The sequence below is a fragment of the Streptopelia decaocto genome, assembly GCF_964273445.1.
Source record: "Streptopelia decaocto genome assembly, contig: HAP1_SCAFFOLD_1201, whole genome shotgun sequence".
In the NCBI taxonomy this organism is placed as follows: domain Eukaryota; kingdom Metazoa; phylum Chordata; class Aves; order Columbiformes; family Columbidae; genus Streptopelia; species Streptopelia decaocto.
In genome coordinates this window covers 30,296-42,680 of record NW_028116845.1, presented here as the reverse complement: position 1 = coordinate 42,680, position 12,385 = coordinate 30,296, and the positions used below count along the sequence as shown (strand labels likewise).

General features: G+C 48.3%; 1 long non-coding RNA gene across 1 annotated transcript; it reads left to right on the top strand.

The window, feature by feature from the left end:
- Positions 1–3,790: 3,790 nt before the first annotated feature.
- Positions 3,791–11,370, top strand: LOC309452055. Its single transcript, XR_014186419.1, has 2 exons — positions 3,791–4,511; positions 9,171–11,370. It is a non-coding gene; the product is annotated as an uncharacterized lncRNA (long non-coding RNA).
- The last annotated feature ends 1,015 nt before the right edge of the window (positions 11,371–12,385 follow it).

Below are 12,385 nucleotides of genomic sequence, written 5' to 3'. Positions count from 1 at the left end.
CCCCCACACCACACCGGGACCCCCCGCCAAATTTCCATCTCTTTATTTTGCAAAAATAGAAAAGTCCCATGTCCCCCCCGGGGGGAGGGGCCGCGGGTGGGCTGTAAACATGGCGGGGGGGCAGCTGGGGCACCGCGGGGGGGCAGCGGGGGCGGGGGGACCCTCCCCGGGCCGGGGGACCCTGGGGGAGCGCAAAGGAATAAATAACAGTGAATAGTGCTGCCCGGGGGGCACCGCCCGTGTAGTGTAACAGGCCCCCCAGGGCCGTGCACCCCAAAATGGGGGAGTTTGGGGGGCGGGGAGTCCCCCTGTCCAGCCAGGCTGGGAGTGACAGACACGGTGACAACGACAACCCCCTCCCCTTATCGATCTCTTTGTGAGAAATGCGGCTGTGGTTGGAGCTGAGATGTTTAATGTCACAGGTAGAACCAAATGGGGCGCGGACTCTGAACCTGGAAAAGGGAAAGGGGGTTGAGTTCTATGTAAAAAGTTATGAAACTTGCTTAGGAAGTTCTATTGATAGAGGGAACGAACGTTTTAAGGGTTAAGCAACTATGTAATAAGGGCTGCTAACAAGCGAACATTTCAAACCACATCATTAATATCTAGTTTAGAGCTGTATGTAACTAATTGTGCTAAAAAAGCAGGATTTCACTAAATGCCGAGATCAGCAGTTTTACAGCACCAGCTGCAGCCTTGAGGAGACAAGACACCCCAGATTTACAGCAAAAAGGGGGCGCCAGGCTGGTTTGGGTCGGTTTGGCAGCTCGGGTTCCAGCCAGTTCCTCCCAATGAGCCAAAGGTACAAAGTCCACTGTGACGAAGCTGAAGGAGCTTCATCCAAAGACCCCAAAGACCCTCCTCAAATTCACCAAGTGACCCTGCGCAGGGAACAGGGGAGGGCAAGGAGGGAATATGGAAATGGTTCTGAGACTCATTTTAATAACAAGCGGGAAAGGTCATGAATATGTACAGGCGTTCCTGGGTCATGATGAATATGTAATACCATACTGTATTTAAACTTATTGTTAAAAGTTGGGCGGAGCGAATCCCCCAGCACTGTTTTCCTTATGCTCTAATGAACACATATTTAAAAAATATAATTAAGGAATTGGATTAAACGTTGTTTATCCATAGAAAAAGCGTAAGTTATTTCACTCCTAATGCTGGTGTTGATGTTTGGACCATGTGTTTTTAATACAGTAATAGCTATTGTGAGCAGCAGGCTAGAAGCAGCACGTTTATTATTCGTTAAAGCAAAGTATGAGCAGTTACCCAATCAAGATGATACTGAGTTATTTGTATCAAGTAGTTAAGAATTACAACGCTTTAATGAACAAAATAAGTAGAAAAAGTAAAGGGGGAGTTGTAATTGTTATGCAATTGCCTTAAATGTTCGATCCTCTAAAGGTGGGGGGGGCGGTGAGAAGATGGGAGAAGAACCGCCTGGCAACAGATGACGCATGCGCAGAAAGGACGAGTCACGTGACACCCTGAGCAACCAACCGGGACTGTCGGCCGTATAAAAAACCCGGAAGAGGTTTTCCCGCGCGCGCCACTGGGGGGCGGAGACTCCGCGGCCGCCCAGCGCTGGGTTTGCTTATTGCGTCGGAATCCATCGGGAATGAATTTCTGTTATTCAAGTTAATTTCGAGTCAAAATTTATTACAATTATGAATGTGTAACACCTCACTGTATTTAAGCACACCTCTTATTGTTAAAAGTTGGGGGGAGCGAACCCCCCGCGCACCCAGCGCTGTTTCCTGATGCTCTAATGAACACGTGTTTAAGGAATACAATTAAGGAATTGGATTAAATGTTGTTTATCCCTAGAAAAAGCCTAAATTATTCGTTTCAAAATGAAAAGATGGTGAGGTTTCGTGTAAAGTTGTGGGGCTTGCTCTGCACCACACGCACACGTGTACGGGAAGGGGGTGTATGGAAAGGGGGTGTATGGAAAGGGGGTGTATGGGAAGGGGGGTGTATGGAAAGGGGGTGTATGGGAAGGGGGGTGTGTGGAAAGGGGGTGTATGGAAAGGGGGGGTATGGAAAGGGGGTGTAAGGGAAGGGGGGTGTATGGAAAGGGGGTGTATGGAAAGGGGAGGTATGGAAAGGGGGTGTATGGAAAGGGGAGGTATGGAAAGGGGGTGTATGGAAAGGGGGTGTAAGGGAAGGGGGGTGTATGGAAAGGGGGGTGTATGGAAAGGGGAGGTATGGAAAGGGGGTGTATGGAAAGGGGGTGTATGGAAAGGGGAGGTATGGAAAGGGGGTGTATGGAAGGGGGGGGTATGGAAAGGGGGGTGACAGCAGAAGGGACCGGCCCCGAGTTTCCCGCCACGGGGAGGGGGGGCGGGTGGAAGAGACCCCGCAGTGCCAACCTGGGGGCGGGCACTGAGGAAGAAGGCGCTTCAGCCACCAATCAGAGAGAGAGAAGCCCCTGGTGACAACCAATCACGGGCTCAGAGTGCGGGCGGGACCACCGCGGGGTAGAAGGGGTGGGTCAGACACTGGGGTGCGGGCAGAGCAGGGAGAGCCCGCGCACCCGCGCTGCCTCAGGGCGCCTGTGCAGTGAAACGGGCTCTGCTGTGGAATTATCGGAGTCTCGGTGCTTTATCGCAGGAGGAAAGTGCGGCCGGGGCTCCCTGCGCACAGCCCGTGGTGTTCGGGCCGTTCTGCTCCCGGGGGTCCTGACGGGGGTTCCTGGCCCCTCAGGCCGTTCCTGCTCTGGGGAACGAACCAAACTGCTGCTGGTTTGGGGGGGCGAGTGGATCTGCCGCACGGGATCACCCCAAACTGGAAACGGGGCCTGGGGGGCACCGAGAGCACCCCGAACTGGAAACGGGGCACCGAGAGCACCCCGAACAGAAAATGGGGCACTGAGAGCACCCCGAACTGGAAACGGGGCACCGGGATCACCCCAAAACAGAAAATGGGGCCTCAGGGGCACCAAGATCAGCTCAAAACAGAAAATGGGGCACCAAGATCACCCCAAAATATAAAATGGGGCACCAGGGGCACCAAAATCACGCCAAAACAGAAAATGGGGCACCAAGATCACCCCAAAATATAAAATGGGGCCCCAGGAGCACCGAGATCACCCCAAAATATAAAATGGGGCCCCAGGGGGACCAAGATCACCCCAAAACAGAAAATGGGGCACCGAGATCACCCCCAAACAGAAAATGGGGCCTCAAGGGCACCGAGATCACCCCAAAATATAAAATGGGGCACCAGGGGCACCGAGAGCACCCCAAACTGGAAATGGGGCACCGAGATCACCCCAAAACAGAAAATGGGGCACCAAGGTCACCCCAAAATATAAAATGGGGCCCCAGGGGCACCGAGATCAGCTCAGGGCTCAGAATGGGGGCCAGAGGGTGGCAGGATCGATACAGGGAATGGGCAATTAACTAATTAATGAACAAGTCATTGATAAAGACATTGAGGAGCCCCCCCCGCCCGAGGGAGCGACGGGAACGGGCTGGGGGGGAACCGGGGGGCCCTCGACCACATCAAACGGGCTGGGGCTGCGCTGGGAAGGACAGAGGGGAGAGCTGGACAATTAAAAACGTTTCACTGCTGCTGCTGGAGAAAATGATGGAACGGTGTGGGTGGGGGTGAGCGGCCAGGGAGCCAAACCCACACTGTAGAGATGGAGAAGGGAAGGGGGGTCGTTGTCGCCGTGTCTGTCAGCCCGGCCTGGCTGCACAGCGGGGCCTCCCCGCTGTAATAAGCGATGGTCAAAGTTGTTATTGTTGAACAAACCCAGTGGAACTCAGTTATATTGTAATAAGTAAATGATCAAAATTGTTATTGTTGATCAAATCAAGTGGAACTCAGTTGTGTTATGTATGTTGTGTTATATTATGCATATTGTTGTAAGCAGTAACTACGCTTGTGCAAGATTGATTATGTTTTGTAGAACTTTGTAATAGTAATTATGCCAACATCTGGAGGAAACCGGATAACAGAGCGCCCGGATAGTGCAACTGATAACAGAGAGCACCTGGATAGTGCACCGGATGACAGAGCCCCAGATGGTGCATCAGATAACAAAGCGCCCGGTAGCGCATGGACATTGTCGACTAGCCAACCAGGAACTAATTCGTCAGGGTGTCCCAGTGCGTGAATGAGTGCATAACAAATATAAGCACACACGAAAAGTTGAGTTTGTGTGCCGTTGGCGGAACCGAGTTCCCCCGGTCACCCAGCGCTGTTTTGCCTAATTACCGCTTGCTTTAAATTCGCTTGCTTAATAAAATTAACTGAGTAGCTCAAAAACTCGTCTTCATTTATAACAAATTTTTGGTGCCGTGACTCGGATTAAGGACTTCTAGGAGGGCCTTCTAAACTTTGGGGAGGCGCCCCGTCCCGTTTTTAGACGGCCCTGGAGTGGACGAAGGCTCGCCCTGAAACCTTAACCTCCGAACCCTAAATTCAGGTAATTAGGCAAAAGAATCAAAACCCCGTAAATTTTGTGCACAAAGAGCCGGACGAAGACCCGAGGGAGGGTAAGTATAGAAAGTGATTCCGTTCGGTTGGGGTGGGTTTCCTGGAGTGTGCTTGAACGAGACGCCCCCCCCGCCTTGTGGGGAGGAAGCGAAGCGAGTGTGGACTCTGCCGTAAGGCAGAGCGGGACCTTCTAGTAGTGCGGTTCTCATTGCCCGCGAGGGCGTGAGCCACGAACGAGGGGTGCGTGTGTGTGTGTGAAAGAAGGCACTCCGGAAGATGGGACAGAGGAAGAGCAAGCCCTCTGATCTCATGGGGAAGGGACCCAAGGAGAGGTTTCCAGATATTCCCCGGGATTCCCCAATGGGCTTTATGCTCAAAAATTGGGAAGGTGCATCTTGCACGAGAAATAAGAGTAAAGAGAAAATGGTATATTATTGTATGTATGTCTGGGGTAACCAGCAGATTAGACCAGATCATTTATTTTGGCCAATTTTTGGTTCATTTGAAGATTAGATTTGTCAGGCCCTAAAACTTTATGTAAATGATAAGGAGCCTTTTAATCCTGAAGAGAGCGAGTATGCGCGCTGTTGGCTACCTTCTGCCACTCGCGCTGGGATTTTCGCCTTAGGCGGAAAGAAATCTAGCCGCAAAAAGAGGGTCCCTGAGGAACCTCCACCCCCTCCCCCTCCCTATGATCCCCCGCCAGTAAGAGCGGGAAATGATCAGGAGGGCAGGAATGAGAGTCTGGGACCAGAAACACCAGCAAGGGACGGGTGCTGACATTAAGTGGCCCCAGCAGCGCCCTAATTGGGACAATCAAAACCCGGAACACAGGGGCCACATGGGAGATCTCCGCACTATAATCGTACAAGGGATTAAAGAATCGGTCCCTCGGGGGCAGAACATAAATAAAAGTTTTTAATGAACAACAAAAGAAAGATGAGACTCCCACAGAATGGGTAGAAAGATTAAGAAAGAGCTTGCAGCTTTACTCCGGGATAGACCCTGCGACACCGGTCGGGCAAGCTCTTCTAAAAACTTAGTTTGTGGCGAAGTCATGGCCGGATATTAGAAAGAAGTTAGAGAAGTTGGAAGACTGGCAAGAGAAAGGGTTGGACGAGTTGCTAAGGGAAGCGCAGAAGGTTTACGTGAGAAGGGAGGAAGAGACCCAGAGGAGACAAGCTAAAATTCTGGTAGCGGCAGTTCGAGAGGGACAGAGGACGGCTCCACAGAAGGGGGGGGCCACCACGCCTAAGTGGGAACGGGCCGCCTCAGGGGAGCCAAGTCGGACCGAAGGATTTGAGAGAAATAGAATGTTTTTACTGCCAGAGGAAGGGACATATGCGTATGAATTGTAGGAAACGTATACAGGATGAAAAGATGTATCATGTGGAGTAGAGGTGTCAGGGGCTCTATGTGCTGGGGACTTCTAAAACAACAGAGCCCTTGATAAAATTGAAGTTAGGTCCCCAGCGTCAGGAAATAGAATTCCTGGTGGATTCAGGGGCAGAAAGATCTACTGTCCAAATTGTGCCCCGGGGATGCACCCCCTCCTCGGAGAAAATACAAGTAATAGGGGCAAAAGGAGAACCTTTTTTTTGTACCCGTAATGAGAGGAGTAGAAATAGAATCCCCATCCCGGACAGGGGTAGGGTCCTTTTTATTAGTACCTGAAGCCGAATATAACCTATTAGGAAGGGATTTAATTGTTGAATTGGGAATTAATTTAGAGGTAAAAGATCAAGAATTGAAGGTAAAACTGTACGCTTTAACAACCGAAGACGAAGCTAAGATCAATCCTGAAGTATGGTACACTCCCGAGTCGGTTGGAAAATTAGATATTCCACCGATTACAGTGACAATAACGGATCCGGAAGTACCAATACGTGTTAAACAATACCCTGTATCACAGGATGGGAGACACGGGCTGCAACCGGTAGTTGATCGATTATTACAGCAGGGGTTGCTAGAACCATGCATGTCGCCCCATAATACCCCCATATTGCCCGTAAAGAAATCAGATGGGTCCTATCGTCTAGTACAAGACCTCCGTGAAGTAAATAAAAGAACGGTAACTAGATTTCCGGTAGTGGCCAACCCTTATAACCTATTAAGCCAAGTGTCCCCAGAATTGACCTGGTATAGTGTAATAGACCTAAAGGATGCCTTCTGGGCCTGTCCTTTGAGAGAAGAATGTCGTGACTATTTTGCCTTTAAGTGAGAGAACCCTGATACCCATCGGAAGCAACAACTTAGATAGACGGTTCTTCCACAGGGATTTACTGAATCGCCAAACCTCTTTGGGCAGGCCCTAGAACAAGTCCTGGAAGATTTTGAACTGGAACCTGGAGTAGTTTTGGTACAATATGTAGATGACCTATTAATAGCTGGCAAAAGCCAAGATAGTGTGCGAAGCACCAGCATTAAGTTATTAAATTTCTTGAGCCTAAAGGGTTTAAAGGTATCAAAATCTAAACTGCAATTTACTGAGGAAGAAGTAAAATATCTAGGGCACTGGCTGAGTAAAGGGACAAAGAGACTAGATCCAGAGCGAGTAAACGCTATTTTGTCCCTCCAGCCTCCCAAGAATAAAAGGCAAGTGCGACAACTTTTAGGTCTTTTCGGCTACAAGATTGAGTTCTTATATCAGAAGCTAGTGGGGGAAGATCTGATGAAATGGAGTACAGAGGATGACGAGCAATTAGAAAACTTAAAAACTGATTTAGTAAATGCCCCAGTACTGAGTCTGGTGGATACCCGGAGGCCTTTCTGTCTATTTGTTAACACGGAGGGTGGAACAGCCTTTGGGGTCCTAATGCAAGAATGGGCAGGAAAAAAGAAACCCGTGGGGTATTATTCCAAGTTATTAGATCCAGTTAGTTGCGGTTGGCCTACCTGTTTACAGGCTATAGTTGCTACTGCCCTCCTAGTCGAAGAAGCTGGGAAAATAACTATGGGAGAAGAGTTAAAAGTGTACACCCCTCATAATATACGAGGTATTACAGCAGAAAGCTGATAAATGGATTACGGATGCTAAGTTACTGAAATATGAAGGAATCCTGTTGCACTCTCCCAAGTTAGAGCTTGAAACTACTAATTTGCAGAACCCAGCTCAATTTCTGTATGGAGAACCGAGCGAACCCCTTTCCCATGACTGTATCAGGGTAATAGAATATCAAACCAAGATAAGGGAGGATTTAGAGGAAGAGGAGTTGCTATGTGGAGAAAAACTGTTTGTAGATGGATCATCACGGGTAGTGGACGGAAAAAGGAAATCAGGATATGCCATAATAGAAGGAAACAGCTGGACAACTAAGGAGTCGGGTTCCCTTAGCTCAGGATGGTCGGCGCAGGCTTGTGAGCTGTTCGCAGTATTGAGGGCATTACAATTGTTAAAAGATAAGAGAGGAACAATATTTACGGATTCTAAATATGCATTTGGGGTAGTTCACATGTTCGGAAAAATTTGGGAAGAGAGGGGCCTAATGGATTCTCAAGGTAAGAGATTAATACATGAGACCTTAATAAAGCAAACTTTAGAGGCATTAAGAGGGCCCAAACAAATCGCGGTAGTTTATGTAAAGGGCCATCAGAAGGGAACCTCCACGCAAATAAGAGGGAATAATTTAGCAGATGAGGAAGCTAAGAAAGCTGCGTTACTGGTAATAAAAGCAGTGGAACAAGATCCTGTACAAACTAAGTATGCTATGAGATTTACAAATCAGGAAAAGGAAAATTGGAACAAATGGGAATAGTTGAACGAGAAGGAAAGTGGTGGCTACCTGATGAGAGGGAAATGCTCCCGAAAGGAGTACCTTGGCGAGTTTTGAGAGAGTTTCATAGGCAAACCCATTGGGGAGTACAAGCTCTGGTAGATCAATTCGCTAATAAATACATGACCCTGGGGGTTTATGATCTAGCAAAAAGAATCGTTGGAGAATGTTTAACATGTCAAAGAATAAATAAACAGCGTCTTAAAGAAAGAGTCCCTGGGGGGAGGCAAATAGCCAAGAAGCCATTCGAAAGGATTCAGGTAGACTTTACGGAGCTACCAAAGGTGGGCAGATATAAATACCTTCTAATTATGGTAGACCACCTAACTCACTTTGTTGAAGCCTTTCCGGTAGCTCGGGCCACTGCAAGGACAGTAGTAAAAATATTATTAGAGCATATCATACCTAGATATGGGATCATGTTAGCTATCGATTCGGACAGAGGGCCCCATTTTACTTCCAAAATAATTAGAGAAACGTTAGAAGCTCTGGGAACCAGATGGGAGTATCACACTCCTTGGCACCCCCAGAGTTCAAGAAAAGTCGAAAGAATGAACGGAGAAATTAAAAAGCACCTGACCAAATTAATGATAGAAACCAAAATGAACTGGGTGAAGTGCCTCCCTTTAGCCCTCTTGAACATAAAGACACAACCGAGGGCCGATACAGGACTTTCCTCCTTTGAAATGTTATATGGAATGCCCTATGATTTGGAGAAACCAATCGAACACCCTAAAGTGGAAGAAAAGATGTTACAAGAATATCTTATAGAACTCATGAAAAGGAGGCAAGAACTGTTAAAGCGAGGCCTGGTGGTTCAAAGACCACCTTTAGATATAGCAATACATAGAATTAAACCAGGAGATCAAGTGCTCGTAAAAACCTAGAAAGAATCATCGTTAACCCCTCGCTAGGAGGGACCTTTCCTTGTTTTACTCACGACAGATACCGCAGTCCACACCGCGGAAAGAGGATAGACACACGCTAGCTGAGTAAAAGGTCCTATCCTGCATACAGACTGGGAAGTCGCCGGGAACCCGGACGAGTTAAAGTTGACCTTCAGGAGGAAACAGACATGTGACGTATAACCATAGACACTAAGCTTCGTATGGACAACTGTAAAGAATTACGGAAGTCACATATCGCGTGTCCTGTATGCAAACAATGTGATCCTTGAGTATGTCGTGTGTGTAGAGGGTGCGGGGTACAGCAGTGGGAAAAGCTTTTCTCAGGTTGAATGATGGTGTGATGAGTGTTTGGGAGAAACCATAAGGACTGTGGAAATATTGAGAATTACTGGACGGGAGGATTGGCCTAGATACAGACATTATAGAAGAGATTGGTACAAAACTGTTGCACAGTTAGGAGAGGAACTTATAGTTAAGAACATAGAGTGTAGTACAAATATTCAGTACTTTCTGTATGAACCGTAAGTCCAGACATTTGGGAAATAACCAAAAGGAAGTGTAAAGAAGCGTGTTGGTAAGAAAAGATACAGGAAGTGTTCCAAAACCTGCGAGGATTCGGGATAGTGGCCGAAACCTTGTATTTGAAAATAGCCCTATTGGGTTGAGTATTGGAAAGTGGGTTGTGGCAGAACAAGGAGAGAATTCAGGAGGCAGTCCCCTGAAGACTACAACTGCTGCCGAGAAGATAACCTACCCGGCTATTCTGAAGCAACAGAATAGGCCCAGGGTAAGGCAGAGGGGTATCCTTGTGGGGATTGGCAAGTGCCTCCGAAAACTTCTAAAATAAAGCAGCTCCATTAAGCAAACAACCCTCAACAAAATGAACCTCCACTGGCTGATTTTCAGCCAGCCAGGGGCTGGGTCGCTCTCCCTAATCCTCCTTACCTTACCGGTAATAATAACAATAAATCAGGAGAGTTCCCACCAACCTTTTAAATGGACCCTCTATCGATGGGAGGACCAAACGATAATACAACAACAGACCACATCAGGGTCACCCTCTTTTACTCCAACCTTATGCCAACTAGTTCAGGTTGAGCCATGCCTTAACAAAATAGGGTTTTATATGTGCCCTAGCACAGGGCCCTCATATTGTAATACCCCAGGACACTATTACCGCGCTTACTGGGGGTGTGAAACAATTGCCTCAAACTGGCCAATTCCTCCAGCAAATACTGATAAGTTTTTAAAGGTCGGATGGGGACCTGCAGGAGTATGCACCTATTCAGTGTCTTCGGGAAAAGCAGAAAAGAGGGATAACTATGCAACATGTAACTGGGATAGGGACTTGTATAGGTAAAGTACCAAATTCCAAGAGGTCACTTTGTGGGAATATCATACCGAGCCTTAATGAAACCACAGGATATGTTATTCCCCCGAATGGAACAAAATGCATATGTTCCAGGACGGAACTTACTCCATGTGTGTCTTCAAAGGTGTTTAACAGTTCCCGAGAGTATTGCATGTCAGTTACCATTATTCCAAAGATATTATATCATCCAGAAGATGTGATGTATCCTAAATCGACTTATTGGACTAGTTAAAAGCCGTGTAGAGCAGGTACACCTTATGCTGCTACAGAAACATGGTACTGATAAAGAAGCTGAAATTACCTTACTAGCCCGAGAAGCGGTAACTCGATTTGATCAACAAATAAATGAGTAAAAAGGAAAGGGGGGATTGTAATAAGTAAATGATCAAAATTGTTATTGTTGATCAAATCAAGTGGAACTCAGTTGTGTTATGTATGTTGTGTTATATTATGCATATTGTTGTAAGCAGTAACTACGCTTGTGCAAGATTGATTATGTTTTGTAGAACTTTGTAATAGTAATTATGCCAACATCTGGAGGAAACCGGATAACAGAGCGCCCGGATAGTGCAACTGATAACAGAGAGCACCTGGATAGTGCACCGGATGACAGAGCCCCAGATGGTGCATCAGATAACAAAGCGCCCGGTAGCGCATGGACATTGTCGACTAGCCAACCAGGAACTAATTCGTCAGGGTGTCCCAGTGCGTGAATGAGTGCATAACAAATATAAGCACACACGAAAAGTTGAGTTTGTGTGCCGTTGGCGGAACCGAGTTCCCCCGGTCACCCAGCGCTGTTTTGCCTAATTACCGCTTGCTTTAAATTCGCTTGCTTAATAAAATTAACTGAGTAGCTCAAAAACTCGTCTTCATTTATAACAATATTATGCACATTGTGAGCAGTAACTGTGTGTGTGCAAGTTTGGTGATGTTTCGTAGGACCTTGTGGTGGCAGTTAAACCAAGGCCTGAACGCTGGATCAGGCAGCAAGGTCAGACGGGACAGCCCCCCAGTGACTCAGCTTCTCGGAGCCAGAAACCAGCGGTGTCCGGTCTCTCAAAACGCAACATTTTCCACGGCAAATTCTGCCGCAGCAGCAGCGTCCACCAACCCGAGAGCTGCTGGGCGCCCGCGAGCAGCATCACCAGCGCGTGGACACGGGGGAACTCATATGAGCACCCACGGAGAGTGGAGGGGACCGAGCCCCGTCACCCAGCGCTGTCCTGCCTAACTACCGCTCGCTTTAAATGCGCTTGCTCACTAGAATTAATTGATTGGCTTAAAAACTTGTCTTCGTTTATAACACCCGCCCCCCCCAAGCTCCCCGTGTTGGGGTGCGCGGCCCTGGGGGGCCGTTACACTGCACAGCACTTTTCACTGGGATTTACCCCTTTGGGTTCACACCAGGGCCCCAGGGCCAGGCCTGGGCTGCTCCCCCGGGCTGGCAGTGGCCGCCTGGCCGGGGCTCGTTGCCCAGAGCGCTGGGGGGGGCTGCCCGCTCCTGGCTGGGGAAAAGCCCGGCCTGACCGCTAGGCCTGACCGCTAGGCCTGACCGCTAGGCCGGGCCTGGGAGCAGGAGCTGGGGCAGAGACACGGGGGCTGGGGACAGTCGGGCTGTGGGGGGACGACAACAGTGTCGCGGTTGAGCCGGACAAACGACATGGACCAGGCTCCTTCAAGATTGAAGTAATAGGCGCCATTTATTGCTACGAGTGCATTTTTATACAATTCTACCCGTTCGTGTGGCTTTTCACTATTGGTTACGAGTTACAGCACTAACATCTCATTGGTTAATTTTGCTATCATCCATGTTATTCTTCTATCCCCTTCTCTCACGGGTACGACTCCATAGCTCCGGACACTCCTTTACTCCCATC